Source organism: Psammomys obesus, unplaced genomic scaffold (genome assembly GCF_907164565.1).
Source record: "Psammomys obesus unplaced genomic scaffold, mPsaObe1.curated_primary_1811, whole genome shotgun sequence".
Classification (NCBI taxonomy): Eukaryota; Metazoa; Chordata; class Mammalia; order Rodentia; family Muridae; genus Psammomys; species Psammomys obesus.
Genome location: NW_026587216.1, coordinates 31145934 through 31165510, shown reverse-complemented (window position 1 = coordinate 31165510; position 19577 = coordinate 31145934). Strand labels below are relative to the sequence as shown.

The following is a 19577-nucleotide window of genomic DNA, read 5'->3' as shown; positions in this document are numbered from 1 at the left end:
AACTGGGATACAAAGTGAATAAATTATAAAAACCAAAGAATGATGAAAACAAAACCAAACTCCATGGGAGAATTCAGAGAGCAGATTATAGTGAAACGAAGTAGATAACTACATTTTAGTGACTTTTTTTTTGTCAACGACCAAAATTGCATTTGTAGTAAATTATATGGTAGAAAAAAAACACCTGTGTTTCTAACAACATTCTTTCACTTTTTGGTGTATTGATTTGTCCAGTGTTAGGCTGGTCTTTTTAATGGGATCTTGGTTTCCTGTTTGTTAAAAGGTTCCTATTTAAAACATATTTGTTGATGATGAAGAGGTATGTTACATTAGGTTGTATCCATACTGTTGAGTGTGTGCAATGCACAGAGAAAAGCAGAAAAATTAGGCAGTGACAAAATGTAACACGGAGTGGAGTGGGGAAGTGTAGCTACTGGGTGGGTGTAGTTTTTGTTTTTGTTTCTTTTGTTTTTTTTGGCGTGCTTTTCTGTATTATTTGAAATTTTCTTAAGTGATATATCATTTTTTAACAAATAGCTTTATCAAAGGTTAATTTACATAACATAACCCCACCCACTTGAAGCAACGTATACTTTTTATCACAATGACTATGTCAATAAATTCATGGCAGGTGAAACAGAATGCAGACGTGCTTTCATAGAAATTTACATTTTCTTTTTTATTGTGAAAGTGATGGGTAGGGAGAATATTGAAATCTGCCTTTGTTTTAAATTAACACGTTTTAGGAGCTGTGAGCTGTGTTTCCTTTAGAGATGTTCTTTTGTGTTCTCTTCGGAAGGAACAGTCCACTACACATGCATTTCAACAAGCAGGCGTGGGCTCAGCACTCACAGCTCCTTCTGGCTTGGTTCGGAGTGTTTGTATTGCTGCCCTCAACTTGCTCTTAGATGCCAGAGCTTCAGGTTGCAGCACTGAGCTAGAAAACTCCCAAGAGCAATTTTTCTATAAAGTTGCCTCTATTATAGGAGAGAAAAGGAATTGGATTTGATGATTTTTTTAGGCTGCAAACTAGGTATAAACAAAAAGGAAAAGAAGCATTTTACAGACATCAAGCTGATCTATCATTTGATCAGGGTGAGCAAAAGGTACCTTTTAAAGACAGGAATTCATACAGAAAATTTATGCTAATTGGAGTCATCTTTTTGAGTTAATGGTGACATCATGAGCAAACCATGGTATGTATTTCTGTGCTATCCTTGACTCCATGTTGGAAGTTGTCATGAGCTTTCAGAAAAATCAGAGATTCTAGAGATTACTTTTTAAAAACTATTTCTAACAATTTCAGTCTTTTAGAGGAACTAACCAAGCCATTGATCCAGTCATCTGTAACCATGCCAACCAGCTTAAAAATTATTCCTGAGCTCTATAATCTGCCTTTCAACCAAGATCAGAGATTTTGCTGATTTAACAATACTTAGTATTTATTGCATGCCTATAATGTGCCTTGATTTAATCAGTTTTTATTACAGGAAAATCCTGCATTTGAGAAGAGTGAAATAAGGTTTATGCAAGGCAGAGCCTTTCCGACTATAACAATGTGGTTATTTTCAACACAAGGTGACACACCCATTGCTGAGTTCCAGTCAGGGCCACCGGATGTCGTGAGGAACTGAAGACACGTTGCTGCAGGCAGCAGCCTGTCTGTGTAGAGTCTCACACCATCTCCATACACTACCCACACCGTTGGCATACACTGTGCACGCCATTTGCATACACCGCACTGTGCAGCCAATGCCTGCGCTCATTTCAGCATTGGACACGCATTAAACTTCTGGTCTCATGGACTTCAGACATGAAACTTATATATTTTCATCCATTATTCTCTGTAAGCATTGTTTTTTTTTAAATCCATGATTGTTTTTATTGTTATAAAAATGCTTTTCATAATGTGTTTTCTTTTTTTAATTAAATTTTTATTTTTTTGTATTAGTTATAGTTTATTCACTTTGTTTCCCAGATGGAGCCCCCTCTCTAATTCCCTCCCCATCCCACTTTCCCTCCCTCATCTCCTCCCATTCCCCTCTCCAAGTCCACTGATAGGGGAGGTTCTTCTCCCTTTCCCTCTGACCTTAGCTTATCAGGTCTCATTAGGACTGGCTGCATTGTCTTCCTCTGTGGCCTGGTTAAGCTGCTCCCCCTTTAGGGGGAGTTGATCAAAGAACCAGCCACTGAGTTCATGTCAGAGACAGTCCCTGTTCCCATTACTAGGAAACCCTCTTGGATATTGAGCTGCTGTGGGCTACATCTGAGCAGGGGTTCTAGGTTATATCCATGAATGGTCCTTGGTTGGAGTATCAGCCTCAGAAAAGACCCCTGTGCCTAGATAGTTTGGTTCTGTTGCTCTCCTTGTGGAGGTCCTGTCCTCTAGCAGCTTTATTCGTAATAGCCAGAACCTGGAAACAACCCAGATGTCCCTCAATGGAGGAATGGTTACAGAAATTGTGGTACATTTACACAATGGAATACATCTCAGCAATTAAAAACAAGGAAATCATGAAATTTGCAGGTAAATGGTGGGAATGAGAAAAGATCATCCTGAGTGAGGTATCCCAGAAGCAGAAAGACACACATGGTTTATACTCACTTAAAATTGGATACTAGACCTATGAAATAGGATAAACATACTAAAACCTGTACACCTAAAGAAGGTAAGCAAGAAAGAGGTCCCTGGGTAAGATGAGCAATCCTCATTCAGAAAGACTAGTGGGATGGCCATTGGAAGAAAGAGAAAACAGGAAACAAGACAAGAGCCTACCACAGAGGGCCTCTGAAAGACTCTACCCAGCAGTGTATCAAAGCAGATGCTGAGACTCTTAACCAAACTTTGCAGAGAGTGCAGGGAATCCTATGAAAGAAGGGGGAGATAGTGGGACCTGGAGAGGACAGGAGCTCCACAAGGAGAGCAAAATATCTGTAAGCATTCTTAGAGTTTCCCTTTCAGCTTCATTTTTATCCCCAATACAACAGGGATTTTTTTTTTAATGTTCTTCAACAAGTTAAAAACAAAACATCCTCTGACATAATCAGATTGGCCTGCTCTTTGATCACCTCCCCCTGAGTGGGGAGCAGCCTTACCAGGCCACAGAAGATGACAATGCAGCCACTCCTGATGAGGTCTGATAGACTAAGATCAGAAGGAAGTAGAGGAGGACCTTCCCTATCAGCGGACTTGGGGAGGGGCATGCGTGAAGAAGGGGGTGGGAGGGTGGAATTGGGAGGGGAGGAGGGAGGAGCTTATGGGGGGATACAAAGTGAATAAAGTGTAATTAATAAAAATAAAAAACAAAGTATTTAAATCTACGTAAAAAAAATCCTTGTCTAGTTCAACTTTGGACTACTTAGAATTTTTTGGTTTTGCTCAGGTCTTTCTCAGGGCATGAGGGACCTCATTTTAAACAATGGTGGAGGCAGAGCTGACCATCTTAACACACATAGGACATTTCGTGAAATTTGACCATAGACATAAAATTGAAAAACAGATGGCACAACAAAGATTCCTGGATGCCAGCTTCTGTTTCTGTATGTGTGGTTAGTGTGTGCAATGGACCTTGAGCTTCATATAGCCTAATTCTGCCATTACATTTTATTTTGGGGTTCATACATCTTGTTTTTTTATTCATCAAATCTTAATAATTAACTAACTTTCTCAAAATCCTAAGACAACAGAACAACATTGGAGCCAGGTTTTCAGATGGTAAGCCACTGGGCTGCACAGACAGCATCCTCATCTTGTGAAAGCAAATAGTCATCAACATTAAAACCACCATTAGAAAAAAAGAAGAAAAAGACAAATCTTGATGGTGTAGCACCACTTTCTGTCCAATGTAGGAAATGTTGAAATGCATTTCTTACATGAATAAATCTTAGATGTCCTCATTTCTTGTGTAAAATTCCTGTAACCACACTGGAGAAATGTGCTTCAGTTGTGCTGTGTTTCTCCTAAGGAGAAGAATGCCTTTTGCAAACACACATTCCAAATCATCATTGAAGCTATGTTTCCTTATGGTGGAAAATATTCCCATAGAAGACACCACTGCCGTAGCTTGTTCCATCTCTGGATAAGGGAAACGAACCAAATAAAGTGCCTGTATTTGCAATGAAGAAACACCAACCAATTAACCAAGAAGATGCCACTACTGCTTTCCACATAATGTCCTCTCCCCTCCCTACCTGTCCCTTTCCTGTCCACCATTTCACTCTCTGTTCATCCTTTCCTTTCCATGTTCTCCTTAATGAAAACTCCAGGGACCATTTTTTTTTTTTTTTTGCTTTTCTTCTAATCTACATAGACTTCTTCTCAAAGGAACAAGAATCGTTTTTTCAACATCAATACTCTCTTAAAGTTTAAATTTATTCCTTATTTAGAATTTTCCAGTGTTACCTTTTAAATTTCTGGCTAAAATCTAAGAATCATCTTCAGTTTCTTATCTCTTTTATCTCTCTCTTTTTTTTGTCAGTCTTTGTTTCTTTTTTTCCTTCCACTTTGTCTCTACTGTACCCCTCCCTCATAACAAACCCTTAACAGATGCAACTGGAGTTTTTGTCACCAAATTCTATCCCACTCATTCTTTGTATCTCTGTCAGGCTCACTCTTAGCCATCTTCTTTCTCATTACTGTGCAGTTGTTCTATGCTAAAGAGATGATGCCATATTCTCGCAGGTTTCATTCTCAGGGTGCCAATCACCCATGTTTCACCTCCTTTTACTTCAACAATGCCTGTTGAATTTCCTGTTGAAATTTAGTGACGTTAGTTTGATTTATGCTAAGATACAAGCTATTTTCCTATCATTAATAACTTTCTTATGTTGACATTTCTAACCATATTTTTAAAGATGCAATAAAGATAACAGTCACATTTTTCTTGGTATTTTCATCCTAGAAGATCTTAGTATTCAATTTAAAAAAAAAATCTTTGTTTTCTAATCAAAACATGTATCACTATACCACTGTCTAGAACAGGTTGAGGTCTGTTTTTCTTATTTACTTTTTATTCATAATCATAAACTTAACTCTGCAGTCCAACTAGACTTGGAGGGGAATGAGGAAAATATGGAACACAAAGAACTTCAGTGAGAGCAGAGATCACAGGGTACTTCTAGTAAATGGGGTGGGATGCTCTCCTGAGCTACAGAAGGAATGGTCTGGTGGGTAAGATGCCTGCAAATAGAAGAATTAGAGTTGTCCACAGTTGCAAATCGTGATCTTGCTGGTCTTGCCATTCCTGGACCCAAAACGCTCCATGGCTTCCACCGTGTTCATGCCTTCTTTTGCCTTCCCAAAGACCACATGCTTGCCAATCAGCCTCTCGGTCTTGGCAGTGCAGATAAAAAGCTGGGAAATGTTTGTGTTTGTTCCAGCATTTGCTATGGACAAGATGCCAGAATCTGTATGCTTCAGGATGAAGTTCTCATCCTCAAATTTCTCCCTCTAGATGAACTGCTACCAGTGCCATTATGGTGTGTGAAGTCACCACCCTGGCACATGAGTCCTGGAATAATTCTGTGAAAGGAGGAACCCTTATATCCAAACCCTTTCTCTCCAGTGCTCAGAGTATGAAAGTTTTCGCTTTCTTTGGAAAATTGTCTACAAACAGCTTGAAGGAGACTTGGCTAAAGGTCCCACCATTTGCTGCGATGTTGAAGAATGTAGTGAGGATGACCATGGCTACAGCAACCAGTGACAGGGGACAGCAGCGTCTGCAAAGCCCAGGTTAGACGTCTTATTGTGAATGTTTCTTAAAACAGTTACATGTTTTATTGTAATTGTTTCTTGGGTGTAGGTCTTGTTGATTATAGGTGTTGAGTTCACTGGGAATAGAAACTGACAGAATTTGCCTGGAATAGCAGTAACATATACCATGAGGGACAAACAGAGGCTAGTTAATAAGGAGGGGTTCAGTCCTTCTGCATGGTGACAATAACATAACAGAGCTCTTATTCATTTTGTATTGCACATGCCATGTGCTTTTTATTTGCATTTAAGGATTAGCAGGTTAATCACATTGAAAACAAAACAAGAACCCTAAGTAGAGCAGAAGAATACAAGCAGAGTCTTTAGAACATTTGTTGGAGATGTGGCTTTGATATTAAATGAGGATAAATTGAGGAACTGAGTACAGCAAGCAAAAACAATCGATTAGAATCAACAATAATCAAAACCCCAAATATGTGTGATGTTTTATTTTCCAGACATCTACAAAGAAGTAGCATTGAGAACAAAAGCAATTTTTTTTTGCCTTTATGTGTTAAGTTAGATATCTAAAACCATAGCCATTAGTATGTCATTTATGGGAGACAGAACTTCACAAAGTGAAAGCTGCAGCTACAGTGTACTAGACAGCAGTTAATCGCAGATGCTCTTCTGAATCCAGTTGACAGCTTGTCATCAGCAAGGAAAATGACAGATTCATGTAAGATTGTTCCCTGATAAAACACATAAGAAACAATTATACATGGAATAGCATTACTACTCAACTTTGATGTACCATACAGAGCTGGTTTTACGAATTTTACTTTTTTAAAAAATTTTTTCGAATTTTACTTTTTACCACTCTTTTAAAAGACATCTGCCTGGGGAAAGGGTTAGACCAGACATTATACACCACAAGCAAGACATAATCAGTTCTATCAAAAATAGATGGGGATAGGCTGTTGATTCATTCAGCTCTCTGAGAACTATTACAAATATTTATCTTGCTTGGTTCATGTTTGTTTGTGCACAATAAAAGCATATTAAGTACTGTCTGATTGTGTATTCTTCATAATGTGCTTTAATATAGTTTAGTAAATGGAGATGTGATATAAAATGAGCTTTTAATTTTATTTGCTCAACCATGTCTGTAGCAGCTTTATTTGTAATAGCCAGAACCTGGAAAAAACCCAGGTGTCCCTCAAGGGAGGAATAGATACAGAAATTGTGGTATTTTTACACAATGGAATACTACTCAGCAATCAAAAAAGAGGAAATCATGATATTTGCAGGCAAATGGTGGGATCTAGAAAAGATCATTCTGAGTGAAGTATCCCAGAAGGAGAAAGACACACATGGTATATACTCAGTTATATAGATCTATAAGATATGATAAACATAATGAAATCTATACACCTAAAGAAGATAAACAAGAAACAGGACCCAGGGTAAGATGATCAATCCTCACTTAGAAAGACAAATGGGATGGGCATTGGACGTAGGAGAAAACAAGTAACAAGACAGGAGCCTACCGCAGAGGGCCCCTGAAAAATTCTACCTAGCAGTGTATCAAAGCAGATTCTAAGACTCATAACCAAACCTTCCGCAGAAGCAGAGTTAGTATGACGTGGGAAGGTTAGGAGCTCCACAAGGACCAAATATATCTGGGCACAGAGGTCTTTTCTGAGACTGAAACTCCACCAAGGACCATGTATGAATATAACCTAGAACCTTTGCTCGGATGTAGCCTGTGGTAGCTCAGTAACCAATTGGTTTCCCATAGTAAGGGGAACAGGGACTATTTCTGACAGAAACTCAATGGCAGGATCTTTGACCTCCCCACACCCAAGGGAGGAGCAGCCCTGCTAGGCCACAGAGGAGGACTTTGCAGCCAGTCCTGAAGATACCTGATAAAACAGGGTCAGATGAAAGGGGAGGAGGTCCTCCCTTATCAGTGGACTTGGAAAGGGGCAGGGAGGATATGAGAGAAGGAGGGTTTGGGAGGGAATGAGGGAGCAGGATACAGCTGGGATACAGAGTTAATAAAATGTAACTAATAATAAAAATATAAAAAATAAAAACAACAAAAAATGAGCTTTTAATTTTATAAATAAGATTTTTTTCTTCCATGAGTTTATGTCACAATAATATATGGGATTTGTGAAAAATAACAATGGCTATCTCACCCAGCATCATTGGATTGTATTCTCTCTGAATGGGTGCCTACCATTTACACACACACACACACAGGCAAATATGCCCATCGCTGATGAGAATTAATAATAAAAAGTCACACCAAATTGAAATGAAATCTCTAATGTTGATTTATTCACTTAAAAAATGTTTGTCTTCAAGGAGAATAGAGTCAGATTGCTTTAGTCAAAATAGAAGCTGATTATTGAAACATTGCCATCTGGGATTAATGATAAAGAGGAAGTGATAGCATCAGGTTCCATGGCTTTGACAGTGTCTAATTCTTTCCTTTATAATGCTTTGGCATTGAAATAAGACCTTAAAGGCATGTTAACTCTCTTAGGGCACTAAACTTCTATCTAATTCGCAGTTTTACAGTTTCATCAATCCCGAGTGTCAGGAAACAGTTAAATAGCTCTGGCAGACTTTATTGCCAAGGAATGAATCACATTGCAGCCAGTGGCCAGGGTAAAATGATTGCATAACTTCAGGCAAGTTATGTAATTTCCTCCTATTTCATCTTATTCTGGCAAATGAGAATAATAAGGGACTCTCCCAGGAATGCTAATATTTTAAACTAATTTTATCTAGCAATATTCTGGGTATAGAATGTCAATTTAAAGTACAATGAACAGGCATGAGAAATTCTAATTATTTATCATGGTATATTTTCTATCAATCCTTTTGTGTTTTTGATGAAAAGATATAAATAAAAGAATGTTCTTGGAAAGATTATAAATTATGTCTATCAGAGTCAAGATTGTCACGAGGCCTAACAATAAATCAGTTTATCAGTAGTACAGGCAAGAGGAAAAATTAAATTCCTTTTGAATTTTCATGAATTTATATTTTAAAACCAAAAGAGGCTATTCTGTATTTTCCAAAGAGAGCTCTGCTTTATGTCTGACATAGTTCTTATGACTCCAGTAGAATAATTATAACATGTAATCTTTTGATTTAAATTATGTTTGCTATTACTCATCTCAGAAAAAAAAATCTTTATCCACATAAAATGTGCTTTCTTAAAGTTGCTTATTTCCATTTCAAAAGGAGCTTTAAAAATCCTTTCATAGTTAGAAACATAAAGAAAATACTGCCAAGCCTGGGGCTGTATCCTTCTCATTGTTTTACTGTTAGATAGACGATGTCTTATTATAACTTCAGTTGTGATCCTGATGTATAGCTTCCCAAGAAGAAAAATGAACAGAATTATGACAATTTGGTATATTCTCAGAATCATAACATTTGGGAAGCTGTAGTGGAAGCAGTGATTGAAGCCAAATCTGGTCTATAAAGTTAGTGCCAGGATAGTGTGGCCTAAAGTGTGAGACACTATTTCAAGAAATTAACAACAAAAACTAAAGCTATACAGAAGCTTTTCATTTTTTTTTAATGAAGTTCTATTTATTAATTGTTGATTTCAGAGCCTGAGCTGTTGGTGTTCTGTTCAGGAAGTTGTCTCCTATGCAAATGAGTTCAAGGCACTTTCCTATTTTTTCTTCTAAGTGATTTAGTGTGTCAGGTCTGATGTTGAGGTTTTCGATCTACTTGGACTTTGTTTTTGCTCAACTATGGTCATAAACTTTATTCCAGCATCTGGAAACAACCTAGACGTTCCTCAGCTAAAAATGGATACAGAAATTATGGTACGTTTACACAATGGAATACTACTCTGCTATTAAAAACAAGGAAACATGAAATTTGCAGGCAAATGGATGGAACTAGAAAATATCAGCCTGAGTGAGGTAACCCAGAACCAGAAAGACACACATGGTATATACTCACTTATAAGTGGATATTAGCCGTATAATAGAGGATAAACATATTAAAATCCGCGGACCTAAAGAATCTAAACAAGGAGGAGAACCCTAGAGAGGATGCTTAATTCTCATTCAGAAGGGCAAAAGATTAGAGACCTGAAGCAGCGTTTGAAGAGAGGGAACCTACCACAGATGTTATCTGAAAGATTCCACCCCTCAGGGGATCGAAGCAGATACTGCAACTCACAGCCAAACTTTAAGCAGAGCTCAGGGAGTCTTATGGAAGAATGGGGAGATAAAATGACATGTGGCAGGGAGGGAGAGCAGGAGCACCACAGGAGACCAACAAAGCCAACAAATCTGGGCCCAGGGGTTCCTGCAGAGACTGATGCATCAACTAAGGACCATGCGTGGAGAGAATCTAGATTTCTTGCTCAGATGTAGCCCAGAGGCAGCTCAGTCTCCATGTGGGTCCCATTGCAAGAGAAGCAGGGGCTGTCTCTGACATGGACTCTGTTACCTGCTCTTTGATCCCTGGCCTCTGGTGGGTAGGCCTTGCCAGGCCACAGAGGAAAAGGATGCAGGTAATGCTGATGAGACTTGGTAGGCTAGCGTCAGATGGTAGGGAAAGTGGTTTCTCCCTTTCAGTGGACTAGGGAAGAGGAATAGGGGAGGAAGAGAGGGGGACCAGAAAGAGACAAGAGAGGGGGTGACAATTGGAATATAAAGTGAACAAATTGTAAAAAAAAAAAATAATATGAATTCCCCCAAACACCTAAACTAAGCAAACATACACACAAAAAGCAAATAAATATATAGCAAAATGATGACAATTGTTAAATGACCTTCTGTGTTTTGTTAATGTACATAAATAATGTTTAATCACTTTCATCAGACTTCCAGATTTCATGGTAAGTACGTATGTGATATAAGTGCATATATAAGCGATATAAAAAGGAGCAGAATATAAAGGAGAAGAAGGTATTTGTCCCACAACTCTCAAGCATCTTAGCTAGGAGTAGAGAAGAGAGTCCTTGGATAGGACTCTATTATTGCCTAGTGAATGTAATGAGGTGTGTTGGGGAAGTTAAATGACCGTAACTATCATAAAGAAGAGGCTGCTGTGATGAGCTACAGAATCCCCTGGCCTATAGTTATGGTGAGGAATTGAGCAAAGTAGGATAGTTTTGAAGCTAATTCTATTACCATACTCCCTAATAGAAGCAGAGAGAGGAAACCTATTCCTCACCTGGTGTGCAAACGTCTTCTTCGTCCTGTCAGGTTCTGTCTTGGTGAGGTGTGTTAGAGTCTTTAGGAGGTTGAAGGATCACGGAAGGCAGGACTCCGTGGTGCAGCTTTCCTGAGCTTGGCACCCAGGCTAGGGTGAGGCCCTTATAAGCGATACAGCTACTTTTGGGAGACCCATGCTTCTTTAAGTACCCCTTCACCCGTATTCCTGTAAGTAATCCCCCAAACACATTGATTTGTCAAGCTTGACTTATGAATGAACGTACATTAGTCCCTATCTCTCCAGGAAAAGTAACACGACAAGGTGCCAAGATAACACTTCTAATGACTGTTTTCTCAGTCAGCTGCTGAAAATCAGGGGTCGTGTCCAGCTGCTAAGCACGTCTACTTTATTTTCTGCAAATATGACCTTGTCTCCAATGGAGATGGACTGAAGGAAATGTCAGTTTCAAAGGAAATGTCTTTGTAAAGATGCCTTCATCATTCCTTTCAGATTAAGAGGCAGAATGGATTGATGTCTTGTACTTGTGAAATCACAGGGTTGTGGAGACACTTAGAAAAGGCTGATTAGCTGCACTGATGCCAGAGCACAAACAAGCAACACTATGGATGTATAAAAGGGGGTTTGGGCACCAGATTTATAAAGTGAGAGAACATGGCTGTGCCAAGGTGTGGTTGAGGGGAAGGTTTTTAATGTAGATATCAGGGAGAGCAAAACCAGAGGCATCCAGAAGAGTCAAGAGCAGGGAGAGAAAGTAGTAGACTTAACATGGCCAGCAGTCCAAAGCAGACCATGGGAAGAGAGAAGAGAGCAAAAGAGGAAGATGAGAGAGAGAGAGAGAGAGAGAGAGAGAGAGAGAGAGAAAGAGAGAGAGAGAACAAACAGTGCATGAACAAAATGGCAGTGTTATATAGGAATGAATTCAAATGCTACCACTATCAAGGGATCTTTGGTGATTCTGTGACATGAGTGACGGACAGGTTTTATGTCTCAAATATCAAACTGAACAAGACATGGAATACTGAGGAAATCGTGATTCCTCTTTTAAAGTTCTTCGTGTCATTGATAAAAGAATGTAGACATAGACTTAGGAGGAAGCTCAAGGACTGTTTATCTTAGAGTGAGAGAAGAACAACAGAACAAGCAAACTGTAAATATTGCCAGCTGCTATTATAGACGCAAGTTTGAGTCTGTGAAACACCTGTTGCGATTTCCCGCTTTTTGTGTCCTGGTACAGAGAATCGTACCAGGAAAACATGATAAGGTGGTAGAGACAGAGACTGTTCATTAGGAAAGACAAAAGTGCTCCAGAGGAGAAACACAAACACGGTATATACTCACTTATATAGACCTATAAGATATGACAAACATAATGAAATCTATACACCTAAAAAAGATAATCAAGAGAGCAGACATGGGGTAAGATGATCAATCTTCGTTTAGAAAGACAGATGGGATGTGCATTGAACGTATGACAGGAGTCTACTGAGCGCATCTGAAAGACTCTAACTAGCAGTGTTTTCAAAGCAGATACAAAGACTCATGACCAAACCTTCAGCAGAGTACAGGGAATCATATGAAAGAAGGGGAGTTAGTATGATGGGAAAAGGATAGGAGCTCCACAAGGACCAAATATATGTGGGCACAGGGTCTTTTCTGAGACTGACATTCAAACAAGGACCATGAATGGATATAACCTAGAACCTCTGCTCAGATGTAGCCTGTGGTAGCTCAGTAACCAACTGGTTTCCCATAGTGAGGGGAACAAGGACTATTTCTAACAGGAACTCAATGACTGCCTCTTTGATCTTCCCACCCCCCAAGGGAGGAGCAGTCCTGTTAGGCCACAGAGGAGGGCTTCGCAGCCAGTCCTGAAGATACCTGATAAAACAGGATCGGATGAATGGGTAGGAGGTCCCCCTATCAGTGGACTTGGAAAGGGGCACAGTGGAGATGAGGGAGGGAGGGTGGGATTGGGAGGGAATGAGGGAGCGGGACACGGCTGGGATACAAAGTTAATAAAATGTAACTGATAAGAAAAAATAAAATTAAAAAAAAAGTGCTCCAGAGGATGAGAGTGGTTAGTGAGTTAGGGAGAGGTGTGCCCTCCAAGCACTGAACCACAAGGCTCATGACTCTTCACAGGTCATCTACTAGCACTGTGTTCTCTTTGTTTGTATAGTGTCCTCTACTTGGTACATGTGGTTCAGGTGAAGGAAGGTTTCCAATATCTCTCAATCATCTGGTTCGTTAGTATATTAGTCATGATGTCTCTTTCTCCTCCTCTCCTGCTACAACAGCAGGAGCTGTGTTTTCATCTGAGAGCTGTGTTTGCAAAAGTTGTTTTGGGAGGCAGAAGGGTGATGATCAGACAGTCTTCTTTACCTTCCTCCATGCTATGAGGGCTGTGGTCCTGTGTTATGACAGACTCCAAGACTCATTCCCCAAATCATCTATTGGCTGGAGAGAGTCCTTTAGGGTTTTCTTCTTTAGGAGTTAACTGACTGTTAAAATCTTAGCTTGAAATTGTTGACTGTCATAGCATGTTAGTTTGAAATTCTCATATATCTTAGATGGCACAAAGATTTAAAATTATCAATTGTTCTTCTTTGATAATTTCTTACATGTATAGATCCTGATTATTCTCTCTCTCATCTCCTTCCAATCTCTATAAACCATTACCCCAACCCTAACAATCCTTATCCAAGATATGAGAGTTTTTCATCTTGTTTTGCAACCCATTTAATTTAATCAAATCGATCTATGCAGGCATTGGATTAGAGAGAGTATCTGATGGAGCCTGAAGGGGTGGACAGTGGTTAAACTATTTTAGACAGTTATTCCCTTTCTCCCCCGAGTCTGTCAGAAGCAAGTAATTCAGAAGTAAGTCTCACTTACCTCCCCTCCCTTTACTCATGCCAAATGTTGGAAGGCCCATTTTTGCATCTCTTCAGTGCCCATTCCAGCTACTATGAGTCTGTGGTTGCAGTGGCTGCTTCTGTCAAAGAAAATGGCGCTTTGAAGTTTAGGTCTGAGCACTCAACTGTCAACATTCAGCACCTTGGGCAACCGTGAGTCTCTACATTCACCACTGGAGAGAGACCCCTCTGTCTGAGGCTGTGTACACTTACAAGTATCTAGAAGGCAGTTTTACGTTATGTAAATTTAGCTATGAGTGTATTCAGTTACTCTTCCACCATGGCTTCTTGACCAAGTTTGGAGTACCAGGCATACATTTCCTCCGGTTGATTGGATCTCCTATCCAGCCAGGGAGTATTTGCTATTTCAGCAATGCTAGTGACACTATTGCATCAGCGAGCACACTTTGCCTTTCAGGTTGTTCTTAAAATTCAAAGGGTTCACACTTGAGGAAAAGAATTGATGTCATTTTCCTCTCAGAAGTCTGTATAACTTCTTTTTTAAAACCTTATTTATTTTTATTAAGTACAGTTTATTCACTTGGTATCCCAGCTATAGCCCCCTCCCCTTCCCCTCCCAATCCCACCCTCCCTTCCTATTCTCCTCCCATGCCTCTCCCCAAGTCCACTGATAGGGGAGGTCCTCCTTCTCTTCCATCTGACCCTAGCCTATCAGGTCTCATCAGGACTGGATGCATTGTCTTCCTCTGTGGCCTGGTAAGGCTGCTCCCCCTCAGGGGGAGGTGATCAAAGAGTCAACCCGTGAGTTCATGTCAGAGACAGTCCCTGTTTCCCTTACTAGGGTACCCCCTTGGACATTGAGCTGCCATGGGCTACATCTGTGCAGGGGTTCTAGGTTATCTCCATGCATTGTTTTTATTTGGAATATCAGTCTCAGAGTAAGCCCCTGGGCCCAGATATTTTGGTTCTATTGTTTTCTGGTGGAGCTCCTGCCCCCTCCAGGTCTTTCACCTCCCCCTTCTTTCATTAGATTCTCTGCATTCTGCCCAAAGTTTGGCTATGAGTCTCAGAATCTGCTTTAATACCCTAATGGGCAGAGTCTTTAAGAGGCTTTCTGTGGTATGCTTCTGCCCTGTTCCCTATTTTTTCCCTCTTCTGATGTCTATCCCATTTGTCTTTCTGAACGAGGATTGAGCATCTTACCCAGGGTCTTCCTTCTTGCTTATCTTCTTTAGATGTACAGCTTTTAGTATGATTATCCTATATTATATGTGTAATATCCACTTATAAGTGAGTATATACCATGTGTATCTTTCTGCTCCTGGAATACCTCACTCAGGATGATCTTTTCTAGATCCCACCATTTGCCTGCAAATTTCACAATTTCCTTGTTTTCAATTGCTGAATAGTATTCCATTGTGTAAATGTACCACAATTTATATATCCATTCCTCAGTTGATGGACATCTGGGTTGTTTCCAGATTCTGGCTATTTCAAACAAAGCTGCTATGACCATGGTTGAGCAAATGTTCTTGTTGTATATTTGAGCATCTTTTGGATATATGCCTAGGAATGGTATAGCTGGATCTTGAGGTAGCACTATTCCAAATTTTCTGGGAAAGCACCAGATTGATTTCCAAAGTGATTGTGCAAGTTTACATTCCCATGAGCAGTGGGACCTCATGAAACTGAAAAGCTTCTGGAAAGCAAAGGACACTGTCATCAGAACAAAATGACAGCCTACAGATTGGGAAAGGATCTTCACCAACCCTATATTCGACACAGGGCTAATATCCAATACATATAAAGAACTCAAGAAGTTAAAAAGCAACAAATCAAGTAATCCAATTAAAAAATGGGGTACAGAGCTAAACAAAGAACTCTCAATAGAGGAACATCGAATGGCAGAGAAACACTTGAAGGCACATTCTTGCATCTATTCAGTGCCGCATTCACAGCTATTATGAGTCTGTGGTTGCAGTGGCTGCTTGTGTCAAAAAAAAAAGTAAGGGCTTTGAAGCCCTTACTTTATGGCTTTTACAGTCTTTCTGTATGCTCTTATGCATACAGATGCTCAAAGTACTTAGTCATCAGGGAAATGCAAATCAAGAGGACCCTGAGATTTCACCTTACACACATCAGAATGGCTAAGATCAAAACCTCAAGTGACAAAACATGCTGGAGAGGATGTGGGGATAGGGAACCTGACTGCATAACTTCTTCAAGGACTATGAAAGCTACACGGGAAGGAAGAAGCCTTTAACTAAGTTTAAAATTATTTCATTAAATCACAAGGAAGAGTGAAATTTTACAAGACTTAAAACAAATTTTAAACAACAGTAATATGATTATTCCAGCTGATGATCCAAGAAAGGACAAGAGCCAGGAAACCCATGACCATGCTTGACACAGGAAACAGCATCCTTGTGTTGTAGGCTCTTAAAGATGTGATCCCTAGTTTAGGTAACAATCCTGCTGATTTATTTCATATATATATTTTTTTATTTTTAAATTTATTTTTTTATTTATTTCAATTTATTCACCTTGTATCCCAGCTGTAGGTCCCTCCCTTGTCTCCTCCCATGCCACTTCCCCAGTCAATTGATGGGGAGGGGGCGTCCTCCACCCTTTCCTCTGACCCTATCCTATCAAGTCTCATCAGGACTGGCTGAATTGTCTTCCTTTGTGGCCTGGTAACACTGCTCCCCCTTCAGGAGAAGGTGATCCAAGAGATATGGCTCAGAGATTAAGAGCACTGGCTGCTCCGCCAGGGTTCCTGAGTTCAATTCCCAGCAACCACATGGTGGCTCACAACCACCTATAATGAGATCTGGTGCCCTCTTCTGGCATGGAGGTGCACATGCAGAAAACAAAACTTTTTTTTTAAATTTTGTTTTTATTAGTTACATTTTGTTAATTAATAATAATTTGTAACTCTGTATCACAGCTGTATATCGCTCCCTCATTCCCTCCCCAATCCCACCCTCCCTCCCTCATCTCTTCCCTGTCCCTTTTCAAGTCCACTGATAGGGGAGGATCTCCTCCCCTTTCATCTGACCCTGTTTTATCAGGTATCTTCAGGACTGGCTGCAAAGTCCTCCTCTGTGGCCTAGCAGGACTGCTCCTCCCTTGTAGGGTGGGAAGGTCAAAGAGCTTGCCAGTGAGTTCCTGTTAGAAATAGTCCTTGTTCCCCTCACTATGGGAAACCAATTGGTTACTGAACTGCCATGGGCCACATCCGAGCAGAGGTTCTAGGTTATATCCATTCATGGTCTTTGGTTGAGTGTCAGTCTCAGAAAAGACCCTGTGCCCAGATATATTTGGTCCTTGTGGAGCTTCTATCCTTTCCACATCATACTAACTCTCCTTCTTTCCTATGATTTCCTGTACTCTGCCGAAGGTTTGGTTATGAGTCTGCTTTGAAACACTACTAGGTAGAGTCAGATGCCTTTTGTGGTAGACTCCTGTCATACGTTCAATGCACATCTCATTTGTCTTTTTAAATGAGGATTGATCATCTTTCCCCGTGTCCACTCTTTTGATTATCTTCTTTAGGTGTATAGATTTCATTATGTTTATCCTATCTTGTAGGTCTATATAAGTGAGTATATACCATGTTTGTCTTTCTCCTTCTGGGATACTTCATTCAGAATGATCTTTTCTAGATCCCACCATTTGCCTGCAAATTTCATGATTTCCTCTTTTTTGATTGCTGAGTAGTATTCCATTGTGTAAAAATACCACAATTTCTATATCCATTCCTCCGTTGATGGACATCTGAATAATAAATAAATCTTAAAAAAATCTGTTTAAACTGGTGATTTATTTTTAACTAATGATTTTAAATTAGTGATTCGTTAAAGACCCAATCCCTGCTATAACAAGCATTTAGAAACTGCTTTTGTTAAAAAGCATTTACCTTTAGTTGAAGCAAGATAAAGTTCTAGCACATGTTTTTATTTCATGGCTGTTTTTTTTTTTTTTTTCTTCAGTCATTTATTCTGCTAGTAAGCTTATTAATTACTCAAGGAAAACTGAAGGCACAGAAATAAGCCAAATAAATCATGGTCTTGAGTCAGGAACAGTAGAATCCAGCAGGCTCAAATTCAGATGAGAGCAGTTACTTGTGAGTGGGAGCCTGTTCCCTGGAACAGGAGTCATGTTCTAAGAGCCACTTGATTTCCCCTAAGCAACAGTGGTTTCAGAATCTTTTTGCAACCCAAGCTGAGACACCTAAATAACATCTTGACTAAGAATGTTTAATTACATAAACATTGTTTTTTGTTTTGAAATTTAAGTTATGCTATAGAGTGAAAAGAATTTGACAATTTGAAATTAACAGCTTAATTTATGTGGGCTATTTACTTATAAGCCAATTTGTTAGCACATAAAAATTTATCGTAACTATATAGAGTCATATATTCAGATTTAAAAATATCTAAGATTTTATAGCTCTTATTATAGCTACACTGTCAGTTTTAAAGTTAGATTGTCTCTTGGTTATTTTCTACATGCCATTAGAAAATTATTAGTCTAAAATCTGTACTTTTAAAGGCATAGCTCTTAATATAAAGTGTAGGACTTAATTTTCAAATATACAGCACCTAACCTGATTATTTGTAAGACTTAAAAAAGTCCTGAGAAAGCACTAACAACTAGGTTTTAAAATCACTATTTTTTTTCCTTGAATTTAAATTGGCTTAAAAAAAAAAAAAGAATCTTAGAAGCCTGTTTTTTAAGGAGGTGAAAATGAGCAAAAGGTTTTTTATATTCTAATATTGTAACTATGAATTAAACTTTATCTTTAAACATAAGATATTTGTTATTGTCATCACAAGACTTAATAATAATCATTGTTATCACATAATGAGACTATTACTGTTGCTTTGGGGTGTATTTCCTCTAACCTTAGTTATGAAAAGGAGATGTAACTTAAAGATCTCAGACAAACATGTATGGCCATCATTTCACATGTCTTAACAGTTTTAATAAAATTTTACATTTAGAAACTTTATATTAAGGACATTTATGAAAAAAATCTATAGCAATTAATATTTTTTAATGCAAATTACATAGGAGCATTTTAATTAACACAAAGCATTATTTCCTAGTATTTTATTGTTATCCATGACTTTTTTCTTCTACCACCCACTATAAAAGAAAATTATTATCAAAGTGTTTGCATCTAATGTAACATTTTAATGCTTAGAAGATTTTAAAGTAAATCTTTTATAGTACAGTACTTCATTATATTAAACCCACCACTCAGGTCCTACCAGGCCCACTGAAACCTCCCCAGACACCCAACTTTCTCATCTCTATTTTTATTTTTAAACCCATAAATATTGCAGGGCTTTTGTGGATCCCACCTGAGGTTTAAATAAGACACAGAGACGTCTATGTAGTTTAAAGTGGTTGGTCTTCTGCGGGCAGTCTCTTAGCTAGCCATCTAAACTTGCGCTGAGATCTCTGCCAATCCATCTCTCCCTGTGGCTCTCCATGTGTTTCTCACTGCCTGCTTCTGGCCGCTTCTGTCTCCCTCTGCCTCTGTCCCTGGGTGCATCTCTTACCTGATGGAAGTCCTTATATTTCTTGCCCCAGCAAGTATCAGCTCTTTATTATGTAAAAATACACATTCCAATCTGAACCAGTCAGCCTCAGGACTATACCTGAGCCATCTCTTTGGGTTGCCTCTTAGCACTGAAGGCTGTATGACCCTCGCCATAACAGCCTGCCTTGTATCTATCTATCTATCTATCTATCTATCTATCTATCTATCTATCTAT

General features: G+C 39.1%; 1 pseudogene; it reads right to left on the bottom strand.

Annotated features, from left to right (window-relative positions):
* Positions 1-5194: 5194 nt before the first annotated feature.
* On the bottom strand, positions 5195-7906 carry LOC129673715 (peptidyl-prolyl cis-trans isomerase A-like; annotated as a pseudogene).
* Between the last annotated feature and the right edge of the window lie 11671 nt (positions 7907-19577).